Consider the following 25,950-nt stretch of genomic DNA (forward strand, 5'->3'; position numbering starts at 1 on the left):
TATCCTGCTTTGCAGATACTGCATTTTTTTTTTAAACATGAAAGTTTGTGGCAACCCTGCCTCAAGCAAAGCTATGGGTGACATTTTTTTTTTTTACACCAGTATTTTCTTATTTCATGTCTCTGTGTCACATTTTGGTAATTCTCACAATTTTTCAAACTTTATTATTTTTATTATTCTTTTTTTTTGTTATTGTGATCTATGACGAGTAATTTTTGATGTTGCTATTTTAATTGTTTTCGGGCTCCACAAATTATGCCTATATAACACTATGAACTTAATAAATATTGTGTCTCTGACAGCTCCACTGATCAGCCAGTGCCCCATTTCTCTCCCTTTTTTCAGTTTCCCTCTTCCCTAAGACACAACAATATTGAAATTAGGCCATATAATAATCCTGTAATAACCTCTAAGGATTTAAGCAAAAGAAAGAGTTGCATGTCTCTCACTTTAAATAAAAAAGGCTAGAAGTGATTAAGTTTAATGGGGAAGACATATCAAAAGACAAAATAGGCCAAAGTCTATACCTCTTGCTTCAAAAAGCTAGCCAAATTGTAAATACAAAGAAAAAGTTCTTGAATGAAATTATAAGTGCTACTGTAGTGAACACATAAGTGATAACAAAGCAAAAAAAAAAAAAAAAACAAAAAAACTTTACTGCTGATATAGAGAAAGTTGTATTGGTCTAGATAGAAGATCAAATGACATTTCCTTGAGTCAAAGCTTAATCCAGAGGAATGTCCTAACTCTCTTTGAGCCAATGAAAGCTGAGAGAGGTGAAGAAGCTGCAGAAAAAAATTTGAAGGTAACCAGCATTGATTCAGGCTTCCCAGGTGGCTCAGTGGTAAAGAATCTGCCTGCCAAAGCAGGAGACACAAGAAGCACAGGTTCAATCCTTGGGTTGGGAAGATCCCTGGAGGAGGAAATGGCAACCTACTCCAGTATTCTTGACTGGGAAATCCCATGGACAGAGGAGCCAGGAGGGCTACAGTCTACGGGGTCTCAAAGTTATCCCCATAAATTAAAAATGAAAAGTGAAGCAGCAAGTGTTGATGTAGAAGCTGCAACAAGTTATCCAGAAGATCTAACTAAGGTAATTAATTAATGAAGATGACTACACTGAACACCATATTTTTAAGGTAGACAAAACAGCCTTATATAGTGGATAATGTCATCTAGGACTTTCATAGCTAGAGAAAAAAAGTCAATGCCTGGCTTCAAACCTTCAATAGGCTGACTCTCTTTTCAGGACTGATGCAGAAAATCCTAGGACCCTTAAGAATAATGTGATATATACTCTGCCTGTGTTCTATAAATAGAACAACAAAGTCTGGATGACAACTGTTTGCCATATTGGTTAACCCCAGTGTTTAAAACAATTGCTCAGGGGGAAAAAAAAGATTATTTTCAAGCTATTACTGTTCATTGACAATGCACCTGGTCACCCAAGAACTCAGATGAATATGTACAATGAGATTAATGTTGCTTTTATGCCTGGTAACACAATATCTGTTCTGCAGCCCATGGATCAAGGAGTAATTTTGACTTTCAAGTTTTACTATTTAAGGAATACACCTTGTAAGACTATAGCTGCCATAGATAATGATTCTTCTTATAGAACTGCAGGAAGTAAGTTGAAAGCCTTCTGGAAAGGATTCACTATGCTACGTGCCATTAGGAACATTTGTGCTTCACAGGAAGAGGTCAAAATATCAACATTAAAAAAAAATTGGAAGAAATTTATTCCAATCCTCATGGATGAGTTTGAGGAGTTCAAGACTTCAGTGGAGGAAGGAAGTAACTGCAGATGTGGTAGAAATAGCACAGAACTCATATTAAAAGTGGAGACTTGAAGATGTGACTGAATAGTTGCAATCTCATGGTAAAACCAATGGATGAGGAGTTGCTTCTTACAGTTGAACAAAGAGAGTGTTTTCTTGAGATGGAATCTATTCCTGGTGAAGACACTGTGAAGGTTGTTGAAATAACAACGGATTTAGAATATTATATCAACTTTGTTGTTATAACAGGAGCAGTATTTGAGAGGCTTGACTCCAATTTTGAAAGAAGTTCTGTGGAAAAAAGGCTATGTCTATCAATGTAAAGATTATGACTCACTGAAGGCTCAGATGATGGTGAGCATTTTTTGGCAATAAAACATTTTAAGTTAGGTATTAATACATTGTTTTTAAAGAAATAATGTTATTCTACATTTAATAGACTACAGTATAAACATAACTTTTATATTCACTAGGAAACCAAAAATTTTGTATGACTCAACTTATTGTGGTGGTGTGGAAATGAACCTGCAATATCTCCAAGATATGCTTATTTAGAAAAACAACTCCAGGTGAATTAAGTACTTTGATTTTAAAAGCAAATTTTTAGCACTGTTTGTATAAGCCTTAAGTGACTATCTCCTTAGGGTAGGTGAAGCATTTCTTATCAAAACGTAAAATGTGCTAACCATAAAATAAAGTATTTGTTTTGACTATATTAAGATTAGCAACTTATTTTCATTCAAATAAACAGTGAAATATAGTGAAGTGGCAACACACAAACTGAGAGAAGACATTTGCAATACGTAAAAGTGTCAAATGCTGATACCAACAATAAAAATAAAACTCTTATAAATCCGTCAACTGAGAAAGGATAAAGAGCTACACAGAAAAATAGGCAAAAAGATAAGCATTTTCCCAGAAGTGGGATTGCTGGGTCATATGGCAGTTCTAATTCCAGTTTTTTAAGAAATCTCCATACTGTTCTCCATAGCGGCTGTACTAGTTTGCATTCCCACCAACAGTGTAAGAGGGTTCCCTTTTCTCCACACACTCTCCAGCATTTATTGCTTGTAGACTTTTGGATAGCAGCCATTCTGACCGGCGTGAGATGGTACTTCATTGTGGTTTTGATTTGCATTTCTCTGATAATGAGTGATGTTGAGCATCTTTTCATGTGGGAGGGGGGAGGGGGGATCGGGATGGGGAATACATGTAAAGCCATGGCTGATTCATGTCAATGTATGACAAAAACCACTACAATATTGTAAAGTAATTAGCCTCCAGCTAATAAAAATAAATGAAAAAAAAATAAGCATTTCACCAAAGATAAGAAAATACATACAGCTAATAAACATATACAGAAAGGCTTTTCATCATTAATGATATATAATGTAATAAAACAATAAATAATGTGCAATAAGTAATGATAGTATAATAATCTCAAAGACATATCATGTTATACTCATCTGATTGGAAAAGGAAGTTAAGAATTTTGACAATATCATTGGGTATGGTTGTACAGGATCTTTATATGTTGCTGGTGAAAGTGTAAATTGGTATAATCATTTTGAAAAACAATTTGCCATTATCTTATAAAGTTCAATATTCGTGGACTATGACTCAAAATATATCCCCTCCAAGTTTCTTGCACAAGTACAGAAATATTCATAGCAGGGCTGTTTGTAATAGACAAGGGGTGAGAAGGAGGGGAAGCAAAAAAGGCAAGTAAAACAAAACTTTCAAAACAATCACAATAAGAAAAGCAACAGCTTAGAAAGAAGCACATGCCCTTTATCAGTAGAATAAATACTGTTCAGTGCAAAAAATCAAGAGCCAGAAGATTGTATGGGGTAATATATCTTTTATAAAATGCAAACTCAACTAAAATAAAACAATACATATCTTTAGCACACAAAAGTATGATATAAACCTAATTTTGAAATGCAAGGAAATGGTAAAATAATAATCACAGTAGTGATTATCTTAGATAGAGGGAAGCAGGCAATAATCTGGCAAAGAAGCACAAAGGTAGATGTTAGTTACTGCCAATGTTCTGGTTCTCAGTTTGGGTGGTGAGTTTAATGGAGTTTATTATATAATGAAAAAACACTTCTTTGTATGACTCTATTTGTGTTGCTAAAATTTTCAAGTGTGCCCCACCCTTGCTGAACTTCATTTGATGACACAACTGGTAGAATCCCCTTTGTCTAATTCTACTCTTATTTAACAAGTGAAAAAGTTGAGGCCTAGAGAAACAAGACAATTTCTCACATGATCTACTGCATGCCAGTAATAGTACCCAATCTTCCTGCTTATTGGCTACGATGTCTAGAACAGGAATGAAAGTGATTCTGAGTCAAGGTCTCATCCAGAGATTTTTCTCAGTGGTGCTGGTGGTATGGTCATTTTATCTCTCAGATTGTAAATTGTGAGGCTGAGAGACCTGAAATACTGATGTCCATATCTTCTATTGGGCTTCCCAGGTGGCTCAGAACCTGCCTGCCAATGCAGGAAATGTGGGCTTGATCCCTGGGTTGGGAAGATCCCCTGGAGAAGGAAATGGCAACATATTCCAACATTCTTGTCTGGGAAATCAAATCATATGAGCAGAGGAACCTGGTAGGCTACAGTCTATGGGATTGCAAAAGAATTGGACACAACTTAGTGACTAAAAAACAGCAACAGCAACAACGACATATCTCCTATTCCTGGTCTGCAAAAATCACCAATTAGTCTGGCATGCAGCAAGAAGCAGAAAATAGAGCTAAAAGAGTCCCAGTGCTGTTATTTGAGTCCTTGATGCAGTCATATTAGATAGGAATTCCATTCCATGACTTCCTTGTTAAATGAATAAGTAAGCTCTCCTTTCTGGCTAAAGAATTTTATAGTAGGATTTCTTTCACATGCAACCAAACATTCTTGATAAATACATTCAAGGAAAGCTAAAGAAGAAGCATCATCATCAGAAATGTATTGGAAAAAAAAAAAAAAAAAACACACCCTTCTCACCAAAGCTTTAATCTTTTCTTTTGTACTCATTTACTATAAGGGTTTTATGTATTATTTCAGACCTCAAATTTCCTATCTTTGGACTCAGTGGATATCTTGATTAGTTGTATCTTTTGACTTCTTTGGATAACTCTTAATCCTTTCTCTGTCAGCACGGACTGGGCAGACAATGAGGACAGGACTCTGAACTTGGTACTGAAACTAAAGGTAGAAGGCAAACCTAAGAAATAAGGAATGTAGTTCTTGGTATTAAAAATGTGCAATTTAAAGGGAAAGAAGTTACATAACAATTGAAGACACAGATACATGTAAAGATATATTAAAAATTCAGCTATCTATATTTGCAAAGCTGCTTATGTGAATTAAATTCAGAAGTTTCATTCTGTTTTTCTTGAGTCTCAATGTTTCATATTTAAAAAAAATAAATAATATTCTATACTTATTCTCCAGGAAGACAGCTTTTAACTGTGTCCTCTTTTGGTTCTTACAGTTTACTTTGGTTGGAAAGAGCCTAGGATTTCAGTGAACAGAAGATAGAGCTCTTCAAGAACATTTATCCAGGAAGAATTCTTAAGATGTTGGAAAGGTTCTTAGACACTGTATTAGTTGTGGGTTCTCCAGAGAAATAGAAACAATAGGATATATGTTTATCTGTCTGTCTCTGTCTATATATTTTCTTAAAATTCCTGACTTCAATATATTTCTTGAGAGGGAAAGAGAAGGTGGAAATTTATTGCTTTATTATTATTGTTATAAGGATTTGGCTTACATGATTATGGAGGCTGACAAGTCCCAAGATCTGCAGTTGGTAAGCTGGAGACCCAACAAAGCTGTTGTGGTTTCAGTCTGAGTCCAAAGTCAGGGAATAATTGATATCCCATCTCAAATGCAGCCAGGCAGAAATAATCCTCTCTTACTCCTGGGAGGCTCAGTTGTTTTATTCTATACAGATCCTCAACTAATTGGTTGTCTCTCACCCATATTAGGGAGGAGATCATGCTTTATTCCATCTACTGATTCAACTGTTAATGTCATCCAAAAACCCTTACAAAATAATGTTTGGTCAAATGTCTAGGCACCCCATCTCCCAGTCAAGTTGACAAATAAAATTAGCATCAAAAATATTGTCTAGTTCAAATATCTTGGTTTCCAGTTTATAAAATGAGATCTAGTAAGATTAAATAATCTAAAGTCACAGTGCTAGTTGTGAAAATATCTGGAACTAGAACCCAGGTCTCCCCAATACTAGTATAGTGCTTTTCCCATGATATAACATTAACTTCTCCCCTTCTCCATTCCAATGTAGATTAAACACTCGTTATGCCTCAGTTCAGTTCAGTTCAGTCACTTAGTCGTGTCCAACTCTTTACAACCCCATGGACTGCAGCACACCAGGCCTCCCTGTCCATCACCAACTCCAGGAGTTTACTCAAACTCATGTTCTTTGAGTCAGTGATGCCATCCAACAATCTCATCCTCTGTCATCCCCTTTTCCTCCCACTTCAATCTTTCCCAGCATCAGGGTCTTTTCAAATGAGTCAGTTCTTCACATCAGGTGGCCAAAGTATTGGAGTTTCAGCTTCAACATCGGTCCTTCCAATGAACATTCAGGACTGATCTCCTTTAGGATGAACTGGTTGGATATCCTTGCAGTCCAAGGGGCTCTTAAGAGTTTTCTCCAACACCATAGCTCAAAAGCATCAATTCTTCTGCACTCAGCTTTCTTTAAAGTCCAACTCTCACATCCATACATGACTACTGGAAAAACCATAACCTTGACTAGAGGGACCTTTGTTGGCAAAGTAATATCTCTGCTTTTTAATGTGCTGTCTAGGTTAGTCATAACTTTTCTTCCAAGGAGTAAGCATCTTTTAATTTCATGGCCGCAGTTATGCCTATTATGTCTATTAACTGTTAAAAAGAAATATTAAAGTATAATTTAGACAAATGAAACCAGCTGGAAAATTGGATGACTTTTGGCTAACTTTAACTTCTTTTTTCATGATTATATGAGTTTAATGTGTATAACACGAAACATTTGACCTTTCAACAATGTGGGTTTTAATCCACATGTAACTTACAGTTGACCCTCATATCTGAGATTCCTCTGCAACCTCTAAATCAACGAACTATGGACTGTGTAGTACTGTAGTTTTACTATTGAAAAATATCTGTGTATAAGTAGACCTACACAATTCAAATCCATGTTGTTCAAGAGTGAACTGTATAATTCAACATCTATATAAGCTGCAAAGTGATCACCACCACAAGTCCATTGTCATACAGTTGACTTTATTCACCCATTTTTACTACTCTCAATCCCCTTCTGCTCAGGTAACCACTAATCTGAACTTTGTATCTAGAATTTGTCTTGTTTATTTCTTTTTTGTTGTTTTGCTTTAGATTCCACATATGAGTGAAATAATAAGGTATTTATCTTTCTCAGACTGACTTATTTTTCTTGGCATAATGCTTTCAAGGTCCATCTATGTTTTCACAAATGGTAGGGTTTCATTACTTTTATGACTGGGCCATTGTGTATATACCACATCTTCTTTATCCATCCATCCATTGATGGACACTTAGAAACAAAAGGAGAAATGAACAAATGGGACTACATCAAACTAAAAAAAAAAAAATCTGAACAGTGAAGGAAACCATCAACATGCAAATACAACCTAATGAGTGGCAGAAGATAGTTGAACATCCTGTATTTGATGTGTGTGTGTATTAGTCGCTCAGTCATGTCTGACTTTTTGCAACCCCATAGCCTACCAGACTACTCTGTTCATGAGATTCTCCAGGCAAGAATAGTGGAATTGGTTGCCATTCCTTTCTCCAGGGGATCTTCCTGACCCAGGGATTAAATCCAGGTGTCCCGAATTGCAGGTAGACTCTTTACCATCTGAGTCATCTGGGAAGCCCCTTATATATTTGATATGGGGTTAATATCTAAAATACCCAAAGAACCTATCCAACTCAACAATAAAAACAAAGATTGAAAAATGATCAGAGGATCTGAATAGGCATTTTACCAAGAAAAACACAAAAAACAAAAAACAAAAACATACAGTTGGCCAACAGGCACATGAAAGAATGCTCAAATCACTCATCATCAGGGAAATACAAATTAAAACCATAATGAGATATTACCTCACACCTGTCAGAATGGCCATTATAAAAAAGACAATAAACAGCAAGTGTAGGAATAGATGTGGAAAAAAGGTAACACTGTTGATGAGACTGTAAATTGTAGCTACTATGGAAACCAGTATGAAGATTCCTTTAAAAAAATTAAGAATATAACTACCATATGACTCAACTATTCCACTTCTGTGCATTTATCTGAAGAACACAAAACCACTAGTCCAAAAACATATATACATCCATATGTTTATTACAGTATTATTATATAAAATAATGAAGACATGAAATAACTTCAACTTTTTTTTTTTTTTTAAACTTCAACTTTTAAAATCCATTGATTAGTGTAGGAAAAACACTAGATTAGGAGTCAGGAGAAGGTTCTTATCTTGATTTTTCCAGTATCTAACTAATGACCTGTGAAGATCACTTTGCCTCACAGGGTTGTTTTCAGTTTCTTCATCTGAAAAAGAGGGGCTGCACTTTAGGCTTTAACATTTATATGCAATTTTCTAATTCTGATGCCACTCAAAGCATCTAACTATGCCATCACTGTTTTGGTATTTGAATGCACCCATGAGCTGCAGATTGCACAGCTCACATGAGTCATTCTGCTTCTGGTGCTGAATTTGCTGGTATCAAACCTCTGTCACAAACTTTTGCTTATTGTTAACCCTAATCTCTTTCAGCAGTGGTGTTATCTAGTCCTATCTCTTCTTATGAGACCCTCTTTTATAAATGATGTTGGTTGAAGTTTAAACAAAATGAACAAAAGTTTATATAATTGTTGTTCAGTCACTCAGTTGTGCCTGACTGTTTGTGACCCCATGGACTGCAGAATGCCAGGCTTCCCTGTCCTTCAGCACCTCCCAGAGCTTGCTCAAACTCATGTCCATTGAGTCGGTGATGCGATTCATTCATCTAATTGTCTGCTATCTCCTTCCCCTACTTTCAATCTTTCCCATCATTAGAGTCTTTTCCAATGAGTTGGCTCTTCTCTTCAGGTGGCCAAAATATTGGAGCTTCAACTTCAGCATCAGTTCTTCCAATGAATATTCAGGACTGATTTCCTTTAGGATTGACTGGTTTGATGTCCTTACAGCCCAAGGGATTCTTAAGTGTATTCTCCAATACCACAGTTCAAAAGTTCACCTCATGATGAGTTCCTCCAAGCAGAAAGGCTAATATGATTATCAATTTTCTTAATATTTATGCTGTCAGTTCACTCATTCCCTCTTTCCATCAATGAAGCTTGGGTTAGTAAGCTTTTCACATTATGGTTCTTCACTATTTACAAAAGTCAATGTAGTAAAATAACTTATTCAAGCCAGCATGGTTCTTTTTTCCTATATATATTTATGTCTTAGACCTCCTAGAATAGCATTATTCACTGCCTCATATCCCCTTCTATTCTGAAGTTTTCAATTCATTGAAATGACTATGATTGAGAAAAAGTCACTGTTGCATTTTATCAATTCTGTATCTAGGAAAAACACACCTTAAAACAGGAGAAATATGCAAAGTTCTAATTGGTGACAATAAAGTACAGCATCATTCAATAAAGTACAGTATCATTCAAGTGTTTACTGACTAAAGACTTGGCACTGTATCCAGGCCTATAGCTGTGGTGGTTACAATTAGGAGCCTATCAAATCTCTTCTTAATAGTCTCCATTGCTTAAATTATAACTGAAAAATGCTAAAATCTGAAGAATGAGCTCAATTATTCTTTAGTGAATAATTCCCAATTCTCAATATTGAACTATTCTTGATTATTCTTTATTCAATTAGTTGAATGTGCTGGGGCAAAGGGTAAAAGTGAACCAACTTAACCTATTTCTATTTCTAGCTATTTATGTATAGACTATAAACCAGCTGGAATTGAAGGTCAACTAGAATAGTTAGAAAAATGAAGGTTTTTAACATAAAAGTACAATTTCATAATGACATGCATTTTAAAATTCTGTTTTACTAAGGAGACTGTCACAATAGAAAATAAATGTCTACATTTTGACAAAATAGTGCAGCTTTTCAATTCTTGATATAGCTGCTTAGAACTTGTTCCTGGATTGGTTCTTTCAGATAGACAGCATGTGCTAAATTGCTTCAGTCGTGTCCGACTCTTTGTGATCCAGGGACTGTAGCCTATCAGGCTCCTCTGTCCATGGAATTCTCCAGGCAAGAATACTGGAGTGAGTTGCTGTGCCCTCCTCCACGGACAAGGTTCCAGATATAATCATTGAACTCATTGGATTAGTTAACATGTTTCAAAGAGAAACACCTTGTCATTTAAGAAATAAAAAGAAAGACTTCAGTGAATTCCAAATACACATGTTTTCTAATCCTTGAGAAAATAATGAGATACAGTGAGAATGAGAACAAGAGTGGAGTAAGGAGATAGAATTAGCTAATGGAAAGGATGGTTGATAGGATTATTCACAATGAAAATACTGAATTTTATTAATATTTAATACCATTCATCCAGTTAATTCAGAATATATTACAAGCATTATCTTAAAGTCCAATAACATCTCACATTAATCAGGTGATGACTAGTGATAGACATTTTCTTTGAAATGACCATAGGAAACATGGGTAAAATCAGTGGGTAGATAAGGTCACAGTTTTTTGGCCTTTGTCTTGTTTGAAAGAATATTGCTGAAATTTCAGTCTGCAATTTTTATTCTTTTTGTTATGTTTAAAGCAATTAATGTGGGTTATTTACTTTTCTTGATAAATAGATGTAGTGCTTAGAACATGTTTTGTATCACACTGGAATTTTCTTTTTAAAGAACTCATGAAAAGAAAACAGCAGCTGGATTTCATGATGCGGTTAGCATGGTAGTGTTTGAAGGGAGATAATAGGTACATTTTTTCCCCTTCATTTAAAAGGTCTCATTGTAGTATGCTTTGCAAGTCTAACATTATTTATAGAACTGGATAGTAAATGAGTACCGAATATTCATTGCTCGCTGTGCACAAAAATGCCAGCTATTCGTCAGCTTAGGTTCCTTTTCCCACTATTTCCATGTTATATGATCAACTATCCGGGACATGCCTGGATTGTGTCTAGCCTCCAGATATGTGAGGCAAGCAACCGTGTTACTTTCAATGTCTGGCTGGTCAAATATGAAACAACTGAATATTATAATCAGTGGAATAGACTACAGAAACAGACTAAAAATGAAAGAATCCTGTATGCCAAAGCAGATTTAGTAGTTCTTTCTCCAACTGGAAATCTGTATGGCCTGGTTGATATTCACAGGTGAAAAGAATGGTTTGTGTAACTAAGAAGACTGATTTAGATTATTCAGATAAAGACTATCTTCTCTCTTCTCTGCTTATGAATACACACACAAAGGATAAATGAGTTGTTTTAATTATTGACTGGGGCTTCCCTGGTGGCTCAGAGGGTAAAGTGTCACTGAATGCATCACCTCATAGCTTGATGACATATTAGGCACAATGTTGGACAACTTGGACATAAAGCCCTGATATTTTGTAGAAACACTTATACATAGGGTTTGTGGAATGAAAAGTAAAACTGGGATGTTTGATTTAGGAAGACACATACTTTGATTTCAGTTGGCGAAAAAAACTATTACAAAAAAGACTTCCCTGTAGCTCAAATGGTAAAGAATCTGCCTGTGAGGCAGGAAACCAGGGTTCAATCCCTGGGTTGGGAAGTTCCTGTGGAGAAGGGAATGGCAATCCACTCCAGTATTCTTGCCTGGAGAATTCCACGGACAGAGAAGCCTGGCGGGCTACATACAGTCTGTGGGGTCACAAAGAGTAGGACACGACTGAGTGATTAACACACACACACACAATGTCTAGCAAAGCACAGACAGATATGGAACGATTAATTGACTACTTCTGATTAGATATTTGTTAATAACAATAACAAAAACAGCATCAGTACCTACTATTTATTTAACACTATAGTATGCATTTTGGTATGTACATTATTTATTATTTTCAGAATCATGCCATACTTTATTTCAGGAAATCCACGGTTAATTCCATAAAGTAGGCATGGCCATTATCAGAATCATACAGATGGTAAAACTGAGGTATAAAGAATATTGAGGTTATGTGACTTGCTTATGTTTGCAGTTATCAGGTGGCAGAACCATGAGAACAGGCTTGGAAATGGCAGTGTGGTTATTTGCTGAGAATTTTAAATTAGAGCAATGACAAGAGAGTCAGCTGATCTAGTTTCATCCCAGTGAGAGTTAGGCCACAGATGTTTACCAATCTGTCTTTCTTTCAATTAGCCACTGGCTATAATTTGTGGGCAACTTCCATTCCTAGTTCTGTGGCTGTCCCCTAGCAGCAAGTTGGCTCAAATAACAGAATGCCAATTGTGCATGACTTCTAACAATTTCTGGGCATCTTACTAATGGGCTTGTCCACCTAAGATCATACTTTTTGAAATACAACAATTAAAAAAAAAAATCTGAGCCTTTCTCAAAGCATAAGGACAAATATTTAGGTTGAAATTGTTGTTCATGGCTAGAGAATGAAGAATATATAAATTAACTTAAAAGAAGAAGCAGTTTGAGTTATGGAGGGATTATTTGGGAAAGGAACATTTTAAAAATTGAAATAAAAAAGGGTGAAAATAAAATATTAATATCTATACTGTGTGTCAGAAGTAGAGCCTTTTACAAATTTCAAGCAATCTCTTTTGTTTGAAGGTAAGCTATTATTTCTTCCTATTGTTCTTCTCTGGCTACCACTCTCATGGTTTCTCCAAACTGTTCTTCTAATGTTCAGTGGTAAACTAAGATCTACCTAATTATATATATATATATATATATATGTGTGTGTGTGTGTGTGTGTGTTTATGGAGAATATAATGATGAGTTCAAAGTTTATTCTGTTCCTTCAAACAAATCTTTAACCCAGGCATAGATTATGTCATGGAGTCTCAATAATTCTAATCAGGCTCTTGCTGTACGTTAGTGGAAAGAGTAATAGGTGCAAGAGATGGTTCAGATCTCAATTTTATCCTAGAGTGGTTTAAATCAACAGTTCAACTTCAACTGAGTTCAGCTTCCTTGATATGAATGGTTTCAGCTATAGATCTTTCATCTGAAATCTTTTGATATTAATAACACTATTTCACTGCCTCTCTTTCTATCCTCTCTTCCAAACCTCAAGTTGCTAATTCCTCACCCTGAGAAATCATAGCAAAAGGGAAAAACATGGAGATAAATTAACTGTAGAGACAACATTGTCTCTTATGTCAATTAGATACATCTTGAAATGTTCCATCATCATTATGAAGGTAAAAGAATTGTCAGTAATATTACATTGTACATATATATATACATATATATCACTATATATATGTATATATACATATATTACATTGTATTTATCACTCACATCTTTTTATAGATTCATCTTTTTATAAACACAGTGGAATATTAGTTATAAAAAGAGTGAAATAATGTCATTTGCAGCAACATGAGTGGACCTAGAGATTATAATGTTAAGTGAAGGAAGTCAGACAGAGAAAGACAAATAGTACATGATATCACTTATACATAGAATCTAAAAAAATGATAAAAGTGAACTTATTTAAAAAGCAGAAATATGCTCACAAATATACAAAATAAATTTATATTTTCCAAAGGGGATATTAGAGGTGAGGAGGAGAGATAAATTAGGATTTGGAGATTAACATATACACTCTACTATATATAAAATAAACAGCAAGGAACTACTGTATAACACAAATAATTATATTCAATATCTTGTAATGACCTATAATGGGAAAAATCATATATATATATACACACACACACACATATGTATATATATATATATATATACACATTATATACATATGTATATATGAATATATATAAGCATGGTCTTCCCTTGTAGTTCAGCTGGTAAAGAATATGCCTGAAATGTGGGAGAACTGGGTTTGATCCCCAGGTCGGGAAGATCCCCTGGAGAAGGAAATGGCAACTCACTCCAGTACTCTTTCCTGGAGAATTCCATGGACAGAGGAGTGGGACAGGCTGCAGTCCATGGAATCGCAGAGTCAGACACGACTGTATGACTAACTTTAACTTTTTTTTCACTTTTCATATATATACATACAAATCACTTTGTTGTACTCCTTAAGCTAATACAACATTGTATATCAACTATACTTCGAAAAATAATAGTCAGTTTTCCAAGTATTTCTAGATTGACTATACCTTCCTTAGATCTCTTTAAGACAGCCCAGTGCAATATCTACAAAATGGATTGGATCAGTTCAATAATAATAATAATAATGATAATGGCAGAAGCAAACAGCTAATAGATCTTGTTATATGTCAGACACTCTTCAAAGAACTTTACAAATTGAACTTATTTAATAGCTAAGAGGAGATAGAAACAACGGCTTCAGCATCAGATTACAATCTTTGGATGCAGTTCCTAGATACAGGTGATTTTCAAGATTAAGTGGATTTGGCAAAAGATCTGAATTACTTCTGTTTGCTCCCCTTAGAAAGGAATTTTATTTGATCTGTTATGACACCAGCCTTAGTAGAAGTGGATAGGTCAACAGTGTTATATGCAGGAACAATGCAGACCACTATGAGTCCTCAGCTGCATATAGGGAAATCTTTTATAACTTTCATTAAAGTTTTTATTTCCCTATTTTTCTCTTATGCAATTAGAAATGAAAGAACTACCTGTACGGCAAAGAACACAAAAGACAGATATCACTTCAGAAATAATTCAGAGTGTTCATTTGTAAGTAATTGGTTTATTCCAATAGATGCTGCTTTGGTAGCTATCTTTCTTCAGATAAATTCTTGTATTTTATGTCTTGTTCTGGGTTAAATGAGCACAGAAGGAACAACAATGTTTTAAGAGCACTGTTGGTAAAGACTAGTCTGAACTTTCTAAGGATCATGACTTTTTCTCCATCACAGTAGGACTTCTTTGATCTTCTGTGATTCCCATTTTTCTCATTTGGAAGATTTCCTTGATCTAAATTTTATTCCTTGAAAGAGGAAATGAGAAGGGGATATAAGATGGTTTATTTTCTCAGCCTTTCCTTGAAAAAAACAAAACAAAACACTTTTTTGGAGATCAGTGTAAGTCTTCCCTATCCACATTTGAGATAATACCCTAATTTTAACCTATAATATTCTTTACATTAAAATAATATAGTACATAGCACCCACTTGGTGACTTTATAGAGAATAAAACCCACTTTGTGCTTTAAAAATTGATTGCTGTTTTTTGGGGAAATAGAAGAATGTCACTAGCCTTTTTTCCTCCATGGCACTCCTAAGTATCCTTGAAAAGATTTTGAGTCTCTTGCCTGTTAAGGCAAGCCTACAAGAACTTTGGAAGTATCATATATGACAGTTACTTATGTCTTCAAATAAGAGAGTCTCTTATTTTTGCATGTCTTTCCTCTCCAAGCTCCTTGAATATGAGCCACTGCAATACTAATAGACTCTTTATACAAGTATTTGTTGTTCAGTTGCTTAGTTGTTCAGTTGTGTCTGACTCTTTGTGACCCCATGGACTACAGCACGCCAGGCTTCCCTGTCCTTCACCATCCCCTGGAGTTTGCTAAAACTTGTATTCATTAGTCAGTGATGCCATCCAACCATCATATCCTCTGTTACCCCCTTCCCCTCCTGCCCTCAATCTTTGCCAGCATCAGAGTCTTTTCCAATGAGTAGGCTCTTCACATCAGGTTGCCAAAGTATTGGCAGTTAAGCTTCAGCCTCAGTCCTTCCAATGACTATTGAGGGTTGATTTCCATTAGGATTGACTGGTTTGATCTCCTTGCTGTCCAAGGGACTCTCAAGAGTCTTCTCTAACACCACAATTCAAAAGCATCAATTCTTCAGTGCTCAACCTTCTTTATGGTCTCTTACATCTGTACATGACTACTGGAAAAACCGTAGCTTTGACTATATGGACTTTTGTTGGCAAAGTGATGTCTCTGCTTTTTAATACACTGTCTAGGTTTGTCGTAGATTTTCTTCCAAGAAGCAACCATCTCTGTACAAGTATAGAATATGTCAGTATCAGAAAATAGCACATATAAAAGCAGAGATAAAGTTGGGGCAAGAGTGAAAAATGAATTAAGGAGTGAAGGACCAAAATGGCAAGGTATTTTAGGAAAATAACTATGTTTCATGTTCAGAGTGCAGGGTGTTGTTATATGCTTATTAGTGTTAATTATATCCTGAAAGAAAGTGAAAGTGTTAGTCGCTCAGTCGTGTTTGACTCTTTGCAGCTCCATGGACTGTAGCCCATCAGGCTCCTCTGTCTATGGGATTTTCCAGGCAAGACTACTGGAGTGGGTATCCATTCCCTTCTCAAGGGGATCTTCCTGACATAGGGATCAAACCTAGGTCTCCCACATTGCAGGCAGAGTCTTTACCAGCTGAGCCACCAGGGAAGCCCTACATGAACTTAGGTCAAGCCTCCGGACTTTTCAAGGGAAATATATTGTTCTTTTGCAGAAATTGAACAATTTTCTAGAGATGAAAAGTTGAGGAACAGGGAGAAATACATATGCTGTGTTTTGATAGAGGTAAGTGATGAAACGTGAAAGGTAGTTTTAAGTAGATGTGTGATCAGTATGGCACATTATCACAGAGCAATATATATATACATATATATATATATTTTTACACAAAATTCACATTTTATTTATGTTGAAATAAACTATACAAAATTGACTTTCTTCACCAAAAATAACAGCAATATTTTCTGTATTATTCCTAGATAAACTACAAAACACTTATTTTTGTAGACTTTCTAGGCTTTGCTTATAAATCAAGATGAGGCAGTAGATATAGTCATGGAAAAAGACAGAAGAAAACAGACAAATCAGTTGTCAGTATCCATGGCCTCTGATCCTTTCTTGACCATGAAACTGAAGTATTCAACATATACCTGCCAAAAAGCTTACAAAGACGTAGGCTCAATAAAGGAATGTAAACAGCAATAACCAGATGTGGAACCTTTTAGAAGCAAAAGACTATGAAATACACTATTTGAATAGAAGAGCCATTAAGTATGCTAATGAAAAGAGAAAGAGGAGAGACAAGTGGTCATGAAAACTAACCTGAAATGAGCGATAAAATAATAGTGGGTCATTATTTGTTGGTATTACGTTCCAGAAATTCATAAAACTTATATAGGTCTTCAAGAAGAAATGAGAAGAAAGTACCAATTCTCTCTGTGTACAGGAATTGAAGAGCTATTATTACTGAAAACCTGAATGTGCAGTGGGATAAACAATAAATTAAAAAGCCACTGGCTCAGGGATGTGACCACATCTTCCTATCAAGGACAAACAAATGGGTGGCTGAAGGGAGGGGTGGAGCGATTTTATAAGATAGCCTAGTGGATATAAAATTGAACTCTATCTGAATGGGCTTCCCTTGTAGTTCAGTCTGTAAAGAATCTGCCTGCAGTGCAGGAGACCCGGGTTGGATCCCTGGGTTGGGAAGATCCCCTGGAGAAGGAAATGACAACCCACTCCAGTATCCTTGCCTGGAAAATCTCATGGACAGAGGAGCCTGGTGGGCTGTAGTCCATGGGGTCCCAAAGAGTTGGGCATGACTGAGTGACTAACACATTATGTGAATGGAGGTGACAGACTGCTGTGTACTGGAATTAAATTATAACAGCAGCACAGAACTTATGTATATTTTTAGTTCAGTTCAGTTCAGTTCAGTCACTCAGTCATGTCTGACACTTTGCAACCCCATGGACTGCAGCATGACAAGCGTCCCTGTCCATCACCAACTCCTGGAACTTACGCAAACTCAAGTCCATCGAGTCAGTGATGCAATCCAACCATCTCATCCTTTGTCATCCCCTTCTATTCCTGCCTTCAATCTTTCCCAGCATCAGGGTCTTTTCCAATGAGTCAGTTCTTTGCATTAGGTGGCCTAAATATTGGAGTTTCAGCTTCAGCATCAGTCCTCCCAATGAATATTCAGGACTGATCTCCTTTAGGATGGACTGGTTGGATCTCCTTGCCGTCGAAGGGAATTTCAAGAGTCTTCTCCAACACCAAAGTTCAAAAGCATCAGTTCTTCGGTGCTCAGCTTTCTTTATAGTCCAACTCTCACATCCATACATGACTACTGGAAAGACCATAGCTTTGACTAGACGGAACTTTGTCGGCAAAGTAATGTCTCTGCTTTTTAATACGCTGTCTAGGCTGGTCACAGCTTTTCTTCCAAGGAGCAAGCATCTTTTAATTTCATGGCTGCAGTCACCATCTGCAGTGATTTTGGAGCCCAAGAAAATAAAGTCTGTCACTCTTTCCAATGTTTCCCCACCGATTTGCCATGAAGTGATGGGACTGGATGCCATGATCTTAGTTTTCTGAATGTTGAGTTTTAAGCCAACTTTTTCACTCTCCTCTTTCACTTTCATCAAGAGGCTTTTTAGTTCCTCTTCACTCTCTGCCATAAGGGTGGTGTCATCTGCATATCTGAGGTTATTTATATTTCTCCCACCAATCTTGATTCTAGCTTGTGCTTCATCCAGCCTGGCATTTCACATGATGTCCTCTGCATATATGTACTCCTTTCCCAACTTGGAACCAGTCTGTTGTTCTATGCACAGTTCTAACTGTTGCTTCTTGACCTGCCTACAGATTTCTCAGGAGGCAGGTCAGGTGGCCTGGTATTCCCATCTCTTTAAAAATTTTCCGCAGTTTGTTTTGATCCATATAGTCAAAGGCTTTGGAGTAAGCAGTAAAGCAGAAGTAGATGTTTTTCTGGAACTCTCTTGTTTTTTTTGATGATCCAACAGATGTTGGCAATTTTATTTTTATGTAGATATAGCAAAAGGCTACAGTGCATCTGTGCCATTTCTGGGAGAACATATTTGCACATAACAAACTCACGTGTGGAAATCTATAATTGGTAATCAGCATATTATCATTTTATCTTAGCAGTTGCTCATTGTTTAGGGGATGCACATGCATTTTGAAAAGTACTTTGAAACCTTTGCTTTGTATTTCCTATTTCCCATGGGACAAAGCTGGCATTCTTAACTGTCTCAGTGCTCTAGTTTGCCATTTTCCCCGCTCTTGCATTAAGGGATTTGGATTTTATACTGAGAGAGTGCCAAGGCAGTTGGGAATTATTAAGAATTTGGGAAAACAAGGAAGCTTCAATTAATGGGCTGCTGGCAGGCAACCTCTGTAATGCACATTTTACTCCCACATACATTTTATTTGGGAGTATACACTCATGAATATGATTTCTTTTAACTTTTAAAGAGTGGATCACACTTTAGTAATGAGAGACTGTCTCTGAACAGAATTCAATATATGTTATGTCTTAGCAGTTTAATTTAGAGGTAACAAAGGGGAACTATGCAAACCTAGTTTCAGAAACAAATACGGACAGCTGACATATTTGGTAAAGGCTTTGAAAATGAAGGGGCTTCCCTTGTAGCTCAGTCGGTAAAGAATCTGCCTGCAGTGCAGGAGACCCGGGTTGGATCCCTGGGTTGGGAAGATCCACTGGAGAAGGAAATGGCAACCCACTCCAGTATCCTTGCCTGGAAAATTTCATGGACAGAGGAGCCTGGTGGGCTGCAGTCCATGGGGTCGCAAAGAGTCGGGCACGACTGAGCGACTAACACACATTGAACATGAAACAGTGCTTCCCTCAATGTGTAGCAGAGGTAATTAAAAGCTTAATATTAAAGAGTGAAGGGGAAGAGCTATATATGTTTAACCTATGCGTGGGGGTAAAAGCAGGATGGGAATACATTTGGATTCTCACTTTGTGGGGTTACTGAATAGGTTACATTGAAGAGAATTGAAACTTTTGCTCCATTCCCTTTCAGCAGTGGGAAGACATTAGTTCTTGGTTCTGAGCCCAGATTCCAGGGCAACTGCTGGACAAAGAACTATAGAATATATAATGTGTTAGAATTTCTAGATCTTCCCTGTGAATTGTTTCTCTTTCTTAGAAGTGAAGTCGCTCAGTCGTGTCTGACTCTTTGCTACCCCACGGACTGTAGCCTACCAGGTTTCTCCATCCATGGGATTTTCCAGGCAAAAATACTGCAGTGGGTTGCCATTTCCTTCTTAGAAGAGCATAATGTGAAAGCTATACAAATTTCCAGGAAAATAGATTTAGGAAAAGTATTTCTGACTAGATAATATATTTTATTATGAGAACATTAAGCAAATTGCATGGTTTTTTATAACTCTTTTATAACCATTTCCTTCTCCAGGGATCTTCCCAACCCAGGGATTGAACCCAGGTCTCCTACTCAAGAATGTATTCCAGATGCAATGTGTAGGTCATAGCCTTCAAAATTGGTTATTCTTAAAATGATGCTGCCTTTAATTTGAATCCTGAAGATGGCTCTATTTTTCAAAGAGGAAAATGTTAGCAAATGTTGGACAAACAAATGGAGAAGATGACAGAGGCAAAAAGTTACCCTATCAGGAAGCAAAGTGAAAAGCAGGGAGAGAGCTCTAAGAAAATTCAATATTGAAAATATAGAAAGAAATATTAACCCGGTGCAGCAAAGATCAATGGAAACAATAAGGTTTTTGTTTTGTTTGTGTATTAGAGCCTTTATTAAAAATGAAAAAAGAGTACACCAAGAGTTGTACATCAGATGAAAAAGGAGATGTAACTTGGAGGAATGGAAACTTTCAAATCAATTAGCAAAGTAATATCAGGGCAAATTTACCCTATTTTGAAAGGATATAAAGTTTCTTGAAATTGAGACATCATGGCTTGGTGGCTATATTCACTGAACAATGTTTCTTGATTCATTTCTTGGTTTCTGATGCTTCTTTTTAAGATGTTTCCATAATAAAGTGGCATATCTGCAGAATGACCTCCCATTTTGCATTTGTTATTCTGGGCTTTTTATTGTTTCTGTCTTTGAAATCACACAGATTTTTATGAGATAAGGAATGCTCCAAAAGGAAACTTTAAGGGTGATTGCTGTATAAAAGGGGTAAGCTTGAAATAAGGCCTCATAATGCCACCGATTTAGCAGAAATGCATCCACTTTGTTCAGTATGTATTTACTTTTTTAATTCACTCCACTAGAAATTTTGTCTCTAGTTTTGTTGTTATAATATTTTACTCTCTTCTATTCGGTTATCAGTGTGATACTGAATGTTGCTACCTTTCACAAAAAAAGTCTGAAATTCAGGGGAAGCCCTGCTTTTTGATAGCCTTAATGGGACTATGGTCTGCCAATTTGTGGGAAGAACGGTTACACTGGGAAAGTGGATGACTATTTTAGCTGTTTAAAGACAATTGTTAAAAGAAAATGAGATTTTATGTAAATAAGAGTAGCCTGAAATTGATTGCCAGTCTTATTTTAGTTTCAGGAAGAACATGCACAGTATTTTCCTCCATTTTTTTTTTCTGACATAAATTTCTTCTTTTGCCATCAGGAACAAAATAATTGATAGTTGTAGAAGTAATTTTGATGATTTACCAACATTTCACATGGAAAAGCAGTCCACCAAATAAATTTCTATCAGTACTACCACCTATAGAAAACACAGTTGACTTATCCTACAATTAAGTATTGAGCAAAGTTAAACATAGTATGAAGAAAACAACTTTTTTTCTGTCTGTTTTGAAACTGGTGTACTTAATAGCAATTATTCAAAAGCAGAGAAAATGAAGCTCAAAAATTTTAATGAGAAGAGAAACTGTATAGGAACTCCATTACTTTATTTACCAATACACACACTCACACAAACACACACAAATCCCACACACTGCTATGTTTCTTCATGACAAATGTCTTGGAATGCCTCCAGTCATGATTAACTACCTCAAAAGTCAAGTCATCTGCCATCTATGTTCATATCATAATCATGCTGAGTCCAGGCAGAATATAGAATGGGAGAGATAACCAGATGCTCGTAAATAAAAAGGTTTCTGTGGAAAAGCTACAATGCAAGGGCATTTAAATGTAGACCAAAAAATTATCCAATTGAAGGTTTTTCAAATATAAAATCATCACTTAATACTATGGATAAGTGTCTAAATTCATTTAACTAGGCAGATTGGTTTTACCCATTAAAATGGCAAATATTTTAATGCATGTGACAATTGCAATTATAGCTGTGCTATTTATTTGCTAGTGATATAAGAACTATTTCCACTTCCTTTTTTTAACCTCAGTCTCAAAATTAGAATAAATCATTCTTATATATGTGAGGTTTTAATTTATTTTTTTTTCTGAAATTTCCAGAATTTTGAAAGGAAGAGTAATAAAAAGAAAGCTACTCATGGCACTTTAAGGTTCAAGAAGTTGTATAAATTTTAGAAGAATGTTTAATCTTGAAAAGATTCCAACTTACTTTTGAGAGTCATGAAAGGGCTATTTAGTTTGGAGAAGTTTTATATTCTTAGCAAACACCCATTCTCCAGAGTCCCAGACTAAATGGAGCCAACATTAACTCTTCAGAAATTCTTTTTACCCATAGTTTTCCTGATCAGTGAATTTGACTCATAACAATTTAATATCATGCATTTATGCATGTGCAAATGTCAACATATTCCCTTCCTAAGCTTAGCCAAAATCTATTGTCAATAATGATTTTCTCACTTTCTGGACAGATCACATATTCTAATTGCATATTGATTTCAATTATTTTAAATGTTTTTCTTTTAAAGGTAAATTCCAAAACTTCTTTGGGGATTTTTAAATTTATATATCTTAAATGTATGTTGGAAGTAGAGAATGCTGGGTATTAAGTAGCTTACTGAGGTCTGTGCTAGTCTTTTTACATATGATGATGCAAAGGCCCCAGGGACTATACATGCTTCCCCAGAATAGCACAGTACAGGCCAGTGGGTATAGGCTGGGTAACAAGGACAGTGGGTCTGTTAGAGGAAATGTTGAGTGGTTCTATTTTCACTGCAAACCATCAGGTGTGTGTTCTGATATATTTCACAATTTTGGTCTGTTGCTGACATATTCTGTGAAGAGTTCAACATGCAATGAGCATTTTCATTTTGTCTTATCATTTTTTTCTAAAATCCTATACCAGCTGTCATCACACTTGTTAGACTCCTTCGAGATAAAATTAGAGTTTTAAACACCAAGAATATCTATAAGTGCAAAGCAGTGTTTTAATGGTTCTTATATTAACTTTATCATAAACTCTATGCTTTAATAGGAGACACTAATCAGTAGTCACTGAGATAACTTAAATGGCATTCTAGTGTCACAAACTATAGCTTTTTAAAAAACAGACCAGGTCTATGATGATTATCATAATTATTACTATCACCATGAACAAATATGGATACTGAGCACCCATTGTGTGCCTGATATTATACTAGAAGGTTGGAGAACATTTTCAGTGATTACTGAAGATGTATATGTTTCTTCATACAAATCAGGACTTTATGTATATTAGGAACTGAATCAAAAACACACAGTGTAAGCAGTAAAGAATGGTGAAATATCTGTAGAAAATGAAAGAAGAGTATTGTGGATACATTACTATAATTTTAAATTGTTTTCAGTAATTTTCACACTTATTTGGAGAGGGGTTCCTGGTAAATGTGCTGGGTCCAAGTAGGCAGATGAGGAAGGGAAAAGGAGCAAACAATAAGGAAGTAAGCTATGAGAGAGGTAAAGGAATGGCTAAGAGAAGTGTAAGATTGCCATGCAGTTCAGGTTCCACTAGGACCTACTTTTTGTTTTCCTAATAATTTATTGTTTATTCCTTGTTAGACATAGGTATTTTCCCAGATGTTGCTTCTGTGTCTGCTGCCTTTGATATATATTGCAATCATCAAATACTCTGTGGCATCAATAGGGAGAATAAGATAGAGGAGTGTTCTAACCATTATGTGAGCTTATACTAGGGCAAAACTCTATTTTTTTTTGATACTAGATCTGGTCCAGATATGAGAAGCATTTCATTTTTTTAGATTTTTGTAAACAATATCTGAGTGCTTTTTGGGGTGGGGATAGCATAGTTAGTGGAAAGAGAACAGGCTCTAGTCAGTAAACCCTTGGTTCAAATTCAGGTTATGTAACAATGAAAAAATTACTTAGACTTGCTTAACAGCAGTTTCTTTATCTGCAAAATGTCAAGATACAATAAAGAACATGCTGTGTGCTGTGCTTGGTCGTTCAGTCATGTTGACTCTTTACAACCCCATGGAGTGTAGCCTGCCTGGCTCCCCTGTCCACAGCGATTCTCCAGACAAAATTACTGGAGTGGGTTGCCATGCCCTTCTCTAGGGGATCTTCCCAACTCAAGGATTGTACCCACGTCTTCTTCATTGCAGGTGGATTCATTACCATCTGAGCCATAATCAAGAATAACACGTACTTAAGAGACTGAGCATTAGGATTCACCATTATGACAATATACAATTCTAAATCTGACGCATGGGAAATAGTAAAAGCTAAGTAAATATTACTTCTTTTACATGAATTTTAATACTTAACTATCATTAAGTAGTCTGTGAATTAATCACTTTAATTTTTATACATGTAATAAGGTAATATTGTCTTCACGTTTGTTTTGCTGTAAAAAATATCTTACCTATAATATTTTATGAACTTAAATATGGTGATTTTTTTTCCCCTAGTAACAAACCCAAGAGGATGAGATCAAAAGATTATGATGCTTTTGTATTCCCAAAAGGATCAGCTGAATAAAAATTGAAGAGTTCTGTAGGCGGTGCCAAGATGGTGAAGGAATATGACAGGGAGACCACTTTCTCCCCCACAAATTCATCAGAAGATTATTTGAATGCTGAGCAACTTCCACAAAGCAAATTCTGAACACTGGTGGAGGACACCAGGCACCCAGAAAGGCAGCCCATTCTCTTCGGAAGGAGGTAGGACAAAATATAAAAGACAAAAAGAGAGATTAAAGAGTTAGGGATGGAGACCTATCATGGGAAGGGATTTGTGAAGGAAGAGAAGTTTCCAAACAGCAGGAAACCCTGTCACGGGTAGGTCTGTGGGGAGTTTTGGAATCTCAGAGGGCAACAAAACCTGGAGGGAAAAACAGCAACAACAACAGCAACACAGAACACACGCCTAAGTGCAACTCCCAGTGGAGAAGTAGCCTAGATGCTCCCGTCCACCACCAGTGAGCAGGGGCTGGACAGTGTAGAAGACAGACCTACTAAAAGGCCTGGCAAAAGAATTAATCTTGCTGAGAGGACACGGCTCAGTATGTGACTCCTGAAGGAATCAAAGAAAGAACAAAAAACCTCTTGAAAGCAGGATATATGCCTGGGGATGGAAAACCAACAATAGACTGTTCCTATCTTTGGGGCCTGGGAGGCACATAAAGATTAACTGGGTCTTTGTCCTTGAGGCAGAAAAAACAAGGATACAAAAATGTTAAATGTTAACTGCACAGGATTATCATTGAAGGCCAGCTGGCCTACTATGCTCATGTAAACACATACAAGCAAATCTCAAAAAGTATAATAAAGCAGACTTGAGATCAGTTTGAGCACATTCACCTCGTGGTGGTGTTGGTACCCTGATCCCTGATGTAACTTTCTTGAGTGTTTCTCATTCTTTCGCCATGCCACATTTTGGGAACCTGTGCTGTCGAAGTGGACGCGACAGACAGGGAGGCACAGGCTGCATCATTGGTCCTTAGGGTAAGGACCAGGCATGAATGCCCTGAGGACAATCTGAAGAAGATAACATGAGATAGCCACCCAAACTGTGGGATAGTCAGAAGAAGAGAAAAAAAGAACTTGCCCTTGAAAGGCTCTAACCTAAGGTGCAGCCTGGCCCACTCACAGAACAAAGGATTGAGCAAATACCAAAGGAGAGCTAGCGGGCTGCGTACAGGCCCCTACCTCCCACCGGAGGCAGAGAGGCAGGTGTGCGACAACGAGAGCTGAAAGACAAGGGGCAATCTCAGCCCCAGAGACCAGCATCTTCCACCAAATTGTGAGCAGGCTCCCCCAGTTGCCAACCACGTCTTCCTGGGATCCTGGAAGGTTGACATCTGC

This window comes from Cervus canadensis, chromosome X (genome assembly GCF_019320065.1).
Source record: "Cervus canadensis isolate Bull #8, Minnesota chromosome X, ASM1932006v1, whole genome shotgun sequence".
Lineage (NCBI taxonomy): Eukaryota > Metazoa > Chordata > Mammalia > Artiodactyla > Cervidae > Cervus > Cervus canadensis.